Here is an 11,992-nt window from a genome sequence, read left to right on the forward strand (position 1 = left end):
GTGTGCGGTTCCTTCTTTCTACTACAACATTTTGTTGCGGTGTGTAGGGTGCTGAGAAGTTGTGAGAAATGCCTTTGGACACCAAGAAACTGTTGAGAAGATGATTAGTGAACTCGGTTCCATTATCACTGCGGATGCGTCTAACTAGAAGCTTGATCTGAAGTTCGATTTCTTTGATGAAGTTGATGAAGATCTGCGGTGTCTCTGATTTGAGTCTGAGGAAGAAGACCCATGTGAAGCGTGTATAGTCATCAACAATAACCAGTATATACTTCTTGTGGTGGAGACTGGCTACGATTGATGGACCGCAGAGATCAACGTGCAATAGCTCCAGAGGTTCAGAAATAGAAGAGTCCATTATCAGAGGGTGACTTGCTTTGGATTGTTTACCACATTCACAAGCCGGACAGAGAGTATCGCTGCTGAATTTGAGAATAGGGAGACCGCGGACTAGTTCTCCGGTGACTAGATTGTTGATGTACCTGAAGTTGAGATGAGCTAGCTTGCGGTGCCATAGCCAGCTGACTTCGGATACAGCTTTGGACAAGAAACACAACTGCGGTCTACCAATGATCAGAGAGACATCCAAAGGGTACATGGTACCTTCGGATCGGGATTTTATCAGGCATGTGTTTCTGTCACTTGTCATTACATAGCAAAATTGATCATCAAATTCAACACGATGTCCTGCTTTACATAATTGGCCAACACTGATGAGACTGTGTTTAAGGCTTTCTACATAAGCAACCTTCTGAATAGAAAAGTTCCACGTAGTGAGAACACCGTAACCTCGGATGACACCGTTTTCATTGTTACCAAATGTGACATTTCCACCATGGCATATAGGCCTGAAATCCCGAAGGTACTCTAACCTTCCGGTCATGTGCAAGGAGCAGGCACTGTCAATTAACCACTCTTCTTCTTGTTTCTCCTTGCACAAAGCCTGAGAATTACACGGTTAGTTTAGGCATCTAAACAAGTTTGGAGCCTGGGACAATTGATGTGTTTCTGAGTGATGCATGGTCCGAGGTTGCAGGGACATGTCTCTTGTCAAGTTTTGAGCCTAGTCCTGGGTGTTTGAGTAGATTTGGAGTGTTGTGATTTTTTGAAAAAATACGAGGTTTCTGACTCTGACTCGATTTGACATGAGATAAAACCTTTTGACAACTACACTGACATTTACAAAAGGAGATTTTGTCTTTTGATCTGACACTGTGATTGGTCAGCGGTTTTAAGGATGTTTTGGATCTGTTACCGGTCCGAGATGGGTAATTCCTGACACGAATGTTTTTGGGTTTTGAAAAAGTCTGTTTTTGAAAGGTTTTAGCACGTGTAGATTTCTAAACTCCTTTTGGTGGAGTTGGTAAAATATCCTTCCATCTTTTGAAATTTTGATGTGACTTTAAAAGTGTTGGAATAGGTAAGATACCCTTCCATTTTGGGTCGTCCAAAGAATATATTTGAAAACCATTGATTTGAAAAGACTTTACACTCTTTTGATTTTTGTCAGGTGAGCTGGAAATGACTGATGAAATTTGACATTCCTTTTTGTTTGTTTTCTTGACAGGAGAGTTTTTTGCAATGTAGTGAGAGAAAACAAATTTTTTAGGACTTTTGGATTTAGGAAATCTGACTTGCTTCTTGTTTTTTGAAAAAGTTTGTCTATTAGTACCACGAGATCTGATTTCTTCTTTAAAAGCCTTTTTTGCCAAAGATTTTGGTGAACCGCAGTCATTGTTGTTCAACTGCGGTTTCCTGGAATTCTTAGAATGATTTTGAGAACGCGGACTTGAGTCATCAGAACTTGAGGATTCAGGAATTTGAGAACATTGACCTACTTCAAAATTTTATATAGGTAGTTCATGAAATATTGGCTGAAGAGTTACAGTTCCTTGAACTGATGACTGCGGTAGGGATGACTTGACTACCGCTGAGTAAGTCTTAGATGGGACTTCGGTGGGACATTTGTGGGACATTTGACTACAGTGAGAGACACTGTTGTCTGAGGACAGAGATGGAAAGTCTTTTGAGACTTCGGGGCCCTCAACAACAATCTCTTCATCAACTACGGATGAAGTTTGAGAATTTGGATAGACGGTGCCACAGATAGGAATTAGATCACATGTGTAACCCGAAACCTCAGGCGCTATTTCCTCAATGACATAGTTATTGCTTAGACTATGCAGTCTACCGAAGTGTGTTTTGATATCTTCGGGAAAGGTTTTGTCATTGACAGGGAAATGAAATTCTCGGTCCGGAGGGACATACAGTCTGTCTTTGTTGAACCGGGGTGAGGAATCCATTGCGGTAGGATATCCATTTGACCAACCCCAATTGTATGTATTGTCCACGGTTCCATTGTTTACCAAATTTTCAATAGCTTCACTTTCATTAAACAATTTTTCAATTAAGAGATTTAAGCGTACAATTTCTCTCTAAGCTAAATCTCTCTGGTTCAAAGCTATCTCTAATTGGGTTTCACTTAACATTCTTGCATCCTTTTCTAACTCTAGGTCCTTCTCTAACATAGCCATCTTAAGTCTTTTGTTATCCAGTCGTCCTCTCACGTGGAACATCTCTTGGGACGCAATGTTCTTCTCATCTAAGGCTTTATTATAGTCTGTAAGGACGGCAGCACAAGTGTCATTAAGATCATCTATGAAAGGCTGACAGTCATGCATGCTATAGTTTAGAGTTTGGATCATGAGTTTTACCTGTTCGACGATGCTTAGTGTTCCATCCTTTGCCATGTAGCAGTAGTTCTTGTTCAACATTGTAGACCCATCATCATCCGCAGTGGCCAGCATGCATATTTTCCCTTTTCCTTTGACACTGCTGATGGCCTCATCTTCGTCTCCGGATGACCAGACTTGATGATCTCTTTTGACATGGGCCACGTATGCCCTTGCCTTTTCAGCTTTTTCTTTGTCTTCCAACTCTTGAGCCATTCTAAGGTAGAATGCTCTGTCTTTCACTACATTGGCCTTACAATTTCGTGCAAAGTGATTCTCTTTGTTGCATTTGTGACAAATTACAACATCAATCTTGTCTTCTGAAGGAGTACCGGAGTCAGTGATTTGAGGAGACTGCGGTACCTCCTTTGGTTGATTATTCTGAGATTGTGGTGGAGGATGAGAACTTTTGGGATATCGAGGGTGGTTGTTCTGAGAACCGAAGTTACGGTTGAATGGAGGTTTGTTGAACTGTTGATTCTTGCGGAAGGAAGGAGGTGGTAGATGGTTGAACTGTTGGCTAACCAGAGCAATAGCCTTTTGAAAATCTTCTTCATCATCATATTCAGAATCCGCTTCGTATGACTGCGGTGGAGTGTCATACGAGGAAGAGTAAGGTGACTGCGGTGGAGCTTGTGCTATGAGAGCAAGTGGTCCTCCGAAGTCAGCACAATCTTTGAGTACGGTGGATTCTTGAGCTTGCAGCTCTCCATAGAGCTTGTAAAGTGACAAGAAGTGAATCTTTCTATCACCTTGGACTATCATCGTGGCCGTAGTCCAATGTCTGCCCAAACCATTAAGAAACTGAAGATTGGTTTCATGGTTACTGCGGATGGTGCCCGCATTGGATAACTTGGTGAGTATCTGGTTGAACCTTTTGAAGGAGTCTTCCAAACTTTCCCCAGTATGAGCTTTGAAGTTGTTGAACTCGTTGAGTGCGGTAGTAAGCTTCTTATCTTGTGCTTGTTTTGTGCCTTCGTACAGGTTCTTGAGAACATCCCAGATCTCTTTTGCTGATTTGCAATTTATGATAATATCGAAGTTGTCAGGAGCAACTCCGCAGGAGATTTCATAAAAGGCAACAACATCATTTTCCATTTTATCGAGATCATCCTTGGTGGGACGGCTCATGGCTGGTTGACCTCCTCCTAGCCTGGTTGCAGCACCGTCAGTTTGGACTGGTGTAAGGACTGGAACATGTGGTCCTTCTTCTACGGATCGCCATACATCTCTACTAAGTCTTCTTAAGTATCTTTCCATTCTTTGTGACCAATGATGATATTCATTTGCTACCAGTATTGGGGCTCGGTTAGAACCACCAACACTGTTGGAAACATTCAGAGATAACGACTGTGCCATTTGAGTTTTTTTGTGAGAAATGAGCTTTAGTGGTATAGAAGGCCCTTTGAAAAAAAAATCAGAGTTCCGTTTTCAAAAAGCAACCACTTTGGCTCTGATACCAATTGTTGAGAGAAAAACTTGGAGACACACTTGAACAAAAGTTAGAACAAGTATATTGCGGAATAGTTAATCTCAAAGGATCTAAAAGCTCAACAATAATATAGTTAGATGGTTAGAGAGTTAGTTGCGGAAAAGTAAAGAAATAGAAATGACAACAATTGTTATATCAAGAATACACCTAAGCTGATTCATAACAAGGAATGCATTCACTCCAAGTTAATAAGGAAGATCAAGCTTAGTGATTAAGTCAAATATGACTTGCTCCGAAGAGAGATTATGATCAGCAGAATTATGATAAGATTTAAGTAAGAAGCGATGAGTGAAGAAAGATAGAGAGATAACTTCAGAATGTGTATTCAGATAGAATGCATAAGTTATCGGTGATAGAGTATATTCAATACAGGAGAATAAGTCTCTATTTATAGAGACTCAGAAATGCACTAGATTACATCTCTATAAGCAGCCGTGCAAGGCATACTAGACAATAGAGTGTATTACAAAAAAGACAAGTAAAGTAATCTAGCTAAGTTGACTGCGGTAGCTGACTCCGGTTGCTGATGCTGATAAAGAGACTGACTGCGGGTGCTGAAGTAGCTGTGGTAGCAAAGTTCAAGAGGGTCACTTTTATGATTCAACAGAAACTACGCGCTACTACAGACCCTACCATCTCACGTACCTGAGACTTGGAAAGAGACTACTATTTCAGAGACCAACTTTTTTTTGGGACCTTATCGCCGCTCGGGCAGAGGCAAAAGAGTAACAGGATAAACACACGGCATTCAAAGAGAGAATGGTTGCAGCCAAGCGTCGATTGGCAGAGCTGCAAGGTGCATCGACTTTGCCTCAGGCATCGCAAGGGACGGATCGTCGTGAGTAGAGTTCATACTGCTCACAAGACCTTGTAGATTAGGTTCATGAGTTTGCGTTGGTGCTACTCTATTCTATGTGTAAGCTCAACACTGCGATTTTAGCGGTTATAATAATCGGGGGATCTATTTGCTGTCAAAACTTTTCCTTGCATGGATGTGAGGTAGACCTGCATCGAGGTCAAACTTTTCTCTGAAACCATAATTACTAGAATCATATTAACAAGATGGGCTTAGGACATACCTAATGGACTCGAAGGTCTATTTAGTCTTAATTATATAACTAAGCATACATCAATTGGTCGTAAGAAGGACCTAGCTTGGATCAAATTACAAGGTTTCAGTTGGATACAGAACTACTAAAATACATGGGTTTATTATATATATACTTTCATTATGAATTGCTTTCGGAACACCATAAGCACCGGAATATGTTACAATTTGAACTAAGATAAACTTAGTTAGAAAACTCGCGACGTATAGCCCTTCTAAAGACTCATTATCGTCTCACCTTTAAACATTTTGGTTGAAAGGTCCCTTCTTCGTAGACCTATAGGGTGCGATCATACCAGCACTAATGCATCGGATCCCATCAGAACTCCTCAGCTAAGTGTGTTGGGCAAGGACAGTAACTAGGATGAGTAAATTTAACATTCGTACAAAACCTACTTCTACCCATTTCCGTAACTCCATCTCAGGAGTGTTTAGCAGAAACACTAAGAATAGTACATCAATGTGAAAAATTTATATATGTGAATATAAATCGTAAGAATGCACTTGAGATAATCATCCCCACTCACGAAGTCGTTTTTCATCATGAAACAGAACTATGTCTTCACCAAGAGGCAACCAACCAACTAGCAAGGCGCCAACCCTGCAAATAGACTCTGCTACTTTTCAAGCTGTAGTCACGGCAACCGTGACGGCCGCCATGGCGCAAATCAATGCTAACAAAGCCAGCGGAGGTGGAAGCGATGCCGGAAATACTAATTGCCGCAACAATAAGGGATACCAGCGAGTGTCTACCAACAAAGACGCCTCAGACCACAAACCTAAGAGTAATAAACGAAAGTTTTGGAACAAAAAGGAGCGCAACCTATCTCAAAGATTCGCTAAAAGACAACAACCCATGGCCACCCCTGCCATTACAACAGCAGTCACGACACATGCCTCGACACTAGCCACAAGGTCTGTCACCCAAGCACCGGCCATACCATATAAGGGATCACTCCCAGAGTGTAACAAGTGTAGCTTCCATCACAATGGGGTTTGCCGGGTGATGCACTGTAAAAACTGCAACAAAACGGACATACTGCCCATTTCTGCAGAAACCAGACCCAGCACCTCGCTTCAACCACCAACACCAGGGTAGGCCCAATATGCTACCTATGCGGTGAAACGGGACACTTCAAGAGGGAATGTCCAACTGATAAGAGTGACGGAGGAGCAGGAGGAGTGTGACGAACAAACCAGCAGGAGCAACAAGGGAACCCTATTTAGGACTTTTGTAATGTTTCCAACGACAAAAACGTTTGAGTACCATATGTTTGTAATGATTTTGGTATGTTGCTAAAATTACCGTCTTTCAAAAAGTGGTTAAAATACTCTCTCGTTCAAATCAAATCAAAAACACTCATATATGACCTTAGGATCATTACCGGTGAGTCGTGACGACTTTGTGCCTACATCGGGGTTAATTATAATCAAAATACTAAAAACTTAAAGCGAATAATTCCGTCTTGACTCCTGTTCCATGTCTAGTAGTGGGATTAGGGTGGAGCCACTCACTCGACGATTTCACCAATATCAAATTACATGCGACTTACATATACCGCTCGATCATAGAGTGACCTGTCAGGGATCATGATATCAAGTATCATTACTGTAGAGACCCATTTTTATAACGAACGGTGAATGCGGAAGTAAGATATCTCGAGATTAATTGTGTTTTTGTAAGTATGAACACGAATAACATATTATGAGTTCGTTGAAGAAGACTAAGAACAAGAGAGAATAAAATATATTAATGAAGAACATGGCGGGAGAGAAACTCTCCCTGGGTGGGAGAACCCACCAACTTTCTCTCTCTAGAGATTACATTGTAAAAAGTGTAACTCTTACTAAGGAAAAGATAAGCTAGCTTAAAAAGTAAGATATGACCAACTCTCCCTTTATATATGAGGGAGAGTATTTACACCATAAATACATAAAGGGAAAATACAACCTAATAAACACTCATTATTTGTGGAGAATTTCCATGCACCAACATTCTCTCCTTAAATGCTTACAAATGATGAGAGATCCAATAAGTGATACAAGGCTATAATACAGTAATCCGACTAGCAAGTGTGGTAATAAAATGCAATCAAGTGCTGAAATGTCTCTGAAACTCTGAAGTGTCTGTGCAGTCTGAAACTGGTCATGAAACTCTGAAATGAAGGTCTTCGGCTTCAAAGCACAACCAATGGAGCAGAAAAAAAAATAAGATCCAAATCTTCAAACCAGTCATAATCACCCGAAGAAGGAGGTCACCATGAGCAAGTAGAAGATCCAATAAAAGAAACACTTCGACTTCAAAAGTCTGAAAAACATCTCAAGTTCTCGAATCATAATACACCGAAATTCTTCAAAGAATAACCTGCTAAAAATGTGAAGCATCCATAAAATGAAGTCCGGATAAAAATAATGTGAGTCCAAAAACATGGTCTAGCAATGCCGAAAATTTGATCCAAGGACCAAAAATAAGTGCCACATCACATTGCCAAAATAATCTTCGTCTTCAACATATCACAAATCCAAACTCGTGAAACCATAAGATCTGAACCGGATACGAACACAAAATCATCCTGTGGTAGAGTCCGAATAATAAATAATCTGAATCGGAAAACATCGAGTAATGCCAAAAATTTGATCCGTAAAGACCAAAAAGAAGTGCCACATCGCATCACTAAATAAATAATCGTCTTCAGAAGTCTTCAAAAATCCAAACTCAAACAATCATAATAACCAAATCCGGATGATATTCTCTCCCTATTTTTGATAACCAATGACCGGATATCAAAAATCAACAAATCATCGGATGGAAAGTATCGGATACCAAGAGCTAACAGAGAAGCTCTCCCTAGATGTATGAAGGGTCTCGATAAGAAACGAGAAAGAGTAAAAGAGATACTCTTGCGGTCATGAGGAGGCGGGTGACATAGTTGCTGAAGCTGTGCTGAGAATAATCTGTTGTGCCAAAAATATATCCAAATATCCAAACTGCGGTGCCGGAACACTTGAAGTGGTCTTCAATAGAAAGTAAAGTCCACATGCTCAAGATACATGATTCGTCAACCAAAAATCAAGATCGACAAGTCATAAAATCCCATAATGTGAAGAATGCGAAACAACTTTGTTGATCAATCGCCGTTGCGGTGCAAGCATCACAAAAAATAATATGAAGTCCGACTGCGGTAGGAATATTCTTCCAATAATAATAACCGGCATGAAATGAACCAATGTGACAATCCAAGGTTCGGTTGTGGCAAAAATTGGTGTTAAAAAAAAAAATTGGTTTTAATAAAAAAAATTGGTTTTAATAATAAAAAAAATTGGCTAAATAAAAAAATGGTGTTAAAAAAAATAAATGGATAAATAAAAAAAATTGGCTGGAAAAAAAAAATTTAATTAAAAAAATGGAGAAAAAAAAATCTGAATAATAAAAAAGATAAAGTCTAGAAAAAAAGAGGGTTTTTTTAAAAAAAAGGAAAAAAAGGAAGGGATGGGAGGAAAAAGAGGGAGGAAAGGAGGGGGGAAGGAGGAGGAGGGAGGGGCTGATGACAGGGAAGGGAAAAAAAAAGGGCTGAAGGAAGGTGGAGAAGGGAGGAGGGAGGATCGGAGGTAGGAGGCTGCGGGTGAGAGAGGTGATTTGGGTGGGAGGTGGTTGCGGTAGGAGGTGACTGCAGATCAGAGGGGAAGGTGGGGGTCTTGGGTGCGAACGAGGGAGCTGGGTGCGGATGGTGCTGGTCGCGGATGGAGCTGGTCGCGGATGGAGCTGGCTGCAGTAGGCGATGTGGTGCAAGTGAGCAAATCGGCTGCGATGCAAGACTGCAGTGAAGCGCCTGTGGTCCGAACCGAGAAGGGAGCCTGCGTCCGAGGCTGCGGTCCGAGCTGGGAAGGATGGCTACGGTCTGACTCCGGTTCATCAGCAAGGGAGATGGATGCGGTCCATCAGCAGTCATCCGAGGCTGCGGATAGGACCTGAGAGGACCTCGGATCAAGGCTAAAAAATGGCTGCGGGTAGGCTTTTAAGGGGACTCCGGTAGGCAGTTTTTGGCTGCGGTTCGGGGGTCCGGAAAGGGCTGAACAGGTGACGAAAAATGCTATTTTTTCATGAAAAATGGTACCGCAAAGGTCATTTATTCATATTTTAATAAGGGAATCTTTTTATAAAGCATTTTAAGTCAACATGTGGTCTTGGGAAGGCAAAAAGAAGAGTGTGCAGGGGGTTTTAGGGGACAAAAGGTGATGAGATTTGTCATAGTCACATGGTTTTATCTTGGGAAGGAAAATAAAAGTTGAATACTCTTTACCAAAAAGAGTAACAAGGACAAGTGGCTTTATGCAAACCAAAGAATTACGTCCATACATTCTTCATAAAGATCTACAGCAACAATTTGTTTATGAACAAGAGAAGTTCATACCTTTTGGATGACAAAAGTTGCTGGGAAATGTCTTCAAGAAAGAATGCTTCAACTTTATCAATAATTAAGCCCATAATTTTTGTGTCTTCTCATCCAAGAAAAAGAACTCCTGGAGCAAATCTTCAACTTTTAAGAGACCACAAAATTAATTTCTCTTCCCATTTTTCTTCATTTCTTCAACAGCAAAATAATAAACTTGTAAGAACATCTTCTTCCAGCAATAAATAGAACGAGCAGCAGCAACAACAATTTATTTTACTAAGATAGAATCACCCAGAAAATAGAACTAAGAACGAACTTCATAAAAAAAAATTCCGGAAAGAAACCCGAAATTTTTTTTCTTGTAGAAACACTGAAAAATCACAAGATAATCACCGAACGGGAGTCGTTCCCTTGAAATAATCGTGAGATCTTCAAGGTACGGCTCTGATACCAATTGTAGAGACCCATTTTTATAACGAACGATGAATGCGGAAGTAAGATATCTCGAGATTAATTGTGTTTTTGTAAGTATGAACACGAAAAACATATTATGAGTTCGTTGAAGAAGACTAAGAACAAGAGAGAATAAAATATATTAATGAAGAACATGGTGGGAGAGAAACTCCCCCTGGGTGGGAGAACCCACCAACTTTCTCTCTCTAGAGATTACATTGTAAGAAGTGTAACTCTTACTAAGGAAAAGATAAGCTAGCTTAAAAAGTAAGATATGACCAACTCTCCCTTTATATAGGAGGGAGAGTATTTACACCATAAATACATAAAGGGAAAATACAACCTAATAAACACTCATTATTTGTGGAGCATTTCCATGCACCAACAATTACTAGCTATCAGAACACACTCACTACCAGTGCTAGACGTTGTGGTATGAATCATCTGCAGTAATAATAACATCGAACAAAACGGAACACACTGAAAAGAAACACAAGATACTCTATCACTCTAATGAGCATTTCTTGCGAATACAGCTTAACACATGTTTTACCTAAAAAGATATTGTTGTCATCATTCAATTTCGATTGGTATAGTCCTCACCTTCCCGATTTAACGGCTACGAAAGGACCCTTCACCTAACCCACTGAATATCGAAACCTTCGTCTCCCATAAACACATCCGGCACGGACCTCTTGGTCATCTCTCACTGTGAAACCCCAAAACACTCACCAAAGGAGTATTATACCTTCCGAAACCTTACCACAAGTATTTCCAGGAGACCCTTTACGCAGCAGATAAAGTTCAAGCACAGAAGCTTGGGACGAATACGGTTAGTCTATCACTACTAAGTATATACGCGAGGATAATATATAATTAAGATTCTACTGACATTGGATGTGTGTTTCCGCCCTACTTCCTGTTCCTTGTCTGGTTGTGGACTTGGGGCAGAGTCACCCATCCAACTGTCTTGCCAACCTTAAGTACATATGACCTATATGCGCAAGTTAATGATAGATGGACCAGCTACGAGTCCTACCTCGAACTTCGAGACAAGGCTACCCAGGAGGGCGAGTGAACGTCCTATCACCCGAATAAGTCTTATCATCTATTTAAAAGCACAGGGTTTTTACTAGTGAATCTATGATGGCTAGTGTAAACATTATGGTCATATATCATTAAGATTCTATGGACTTAGAATGTGTGATTCCGCCTCATTTCCTGTTCCTTGTTTGGTTGTGGGCTTAAGGCGGGGTCACTCATCCGAATGCCTTTGCAATCTTAATGATATACGACTAGTTTACACCAAGCGATTATCAAAGATTTGGTAGTACTTATATTGCAAATTTCATCACAAATTGCTGAAGCATTCATAATACTAGAACTCACTAACTACATTATAAAATATTCATAGTGGTAACAACAAGGATAAAACGGAGAGCATAAAGGCACACGTAGAATACACTATCATTCCAAAACAATAACTCCTTTCAAATCGACTCAGCTCAAGTTACAATAAGAAGTTCCAAGGTCGTCATTTAACATCAGGCGGGTTGGTCCCCACCATAATCAATTTCTTGTACTACGAAAAGTTCCCCCATCTTTCCTCCAAATTCTTGAAGTCCCAGTCGAAACACTAATTTCGGGACGAAATTCTTTCTAACGGGGGGATGATGTGACAACCATCAATTTTTTGCCAAGTCAAAGTCAACAAGTCAAACCGGTCAACTCATCTAACCCTTGTATATTAGGGTTTCCATTATGATTCTTATTGTACTACTCGCAATCTTAATACAAAGTATCACTTAGAGTT

This window comes from Lactuca virosa, chromosome 2 (genome assembly GCF_052849685.1).
Source record: "Lactuca virosa cultivar CGN04683 chromosome 2, Lactuca_virosa_CGN04683_v6, whole genome shotgun sequence".
Taxonomy (NCBI): Eukaryota; Viridiplantae; Streptophyta; class Magnoliopsida; order Asterales; family Asteraceae; genus Lactuca; species Lactuca virosa.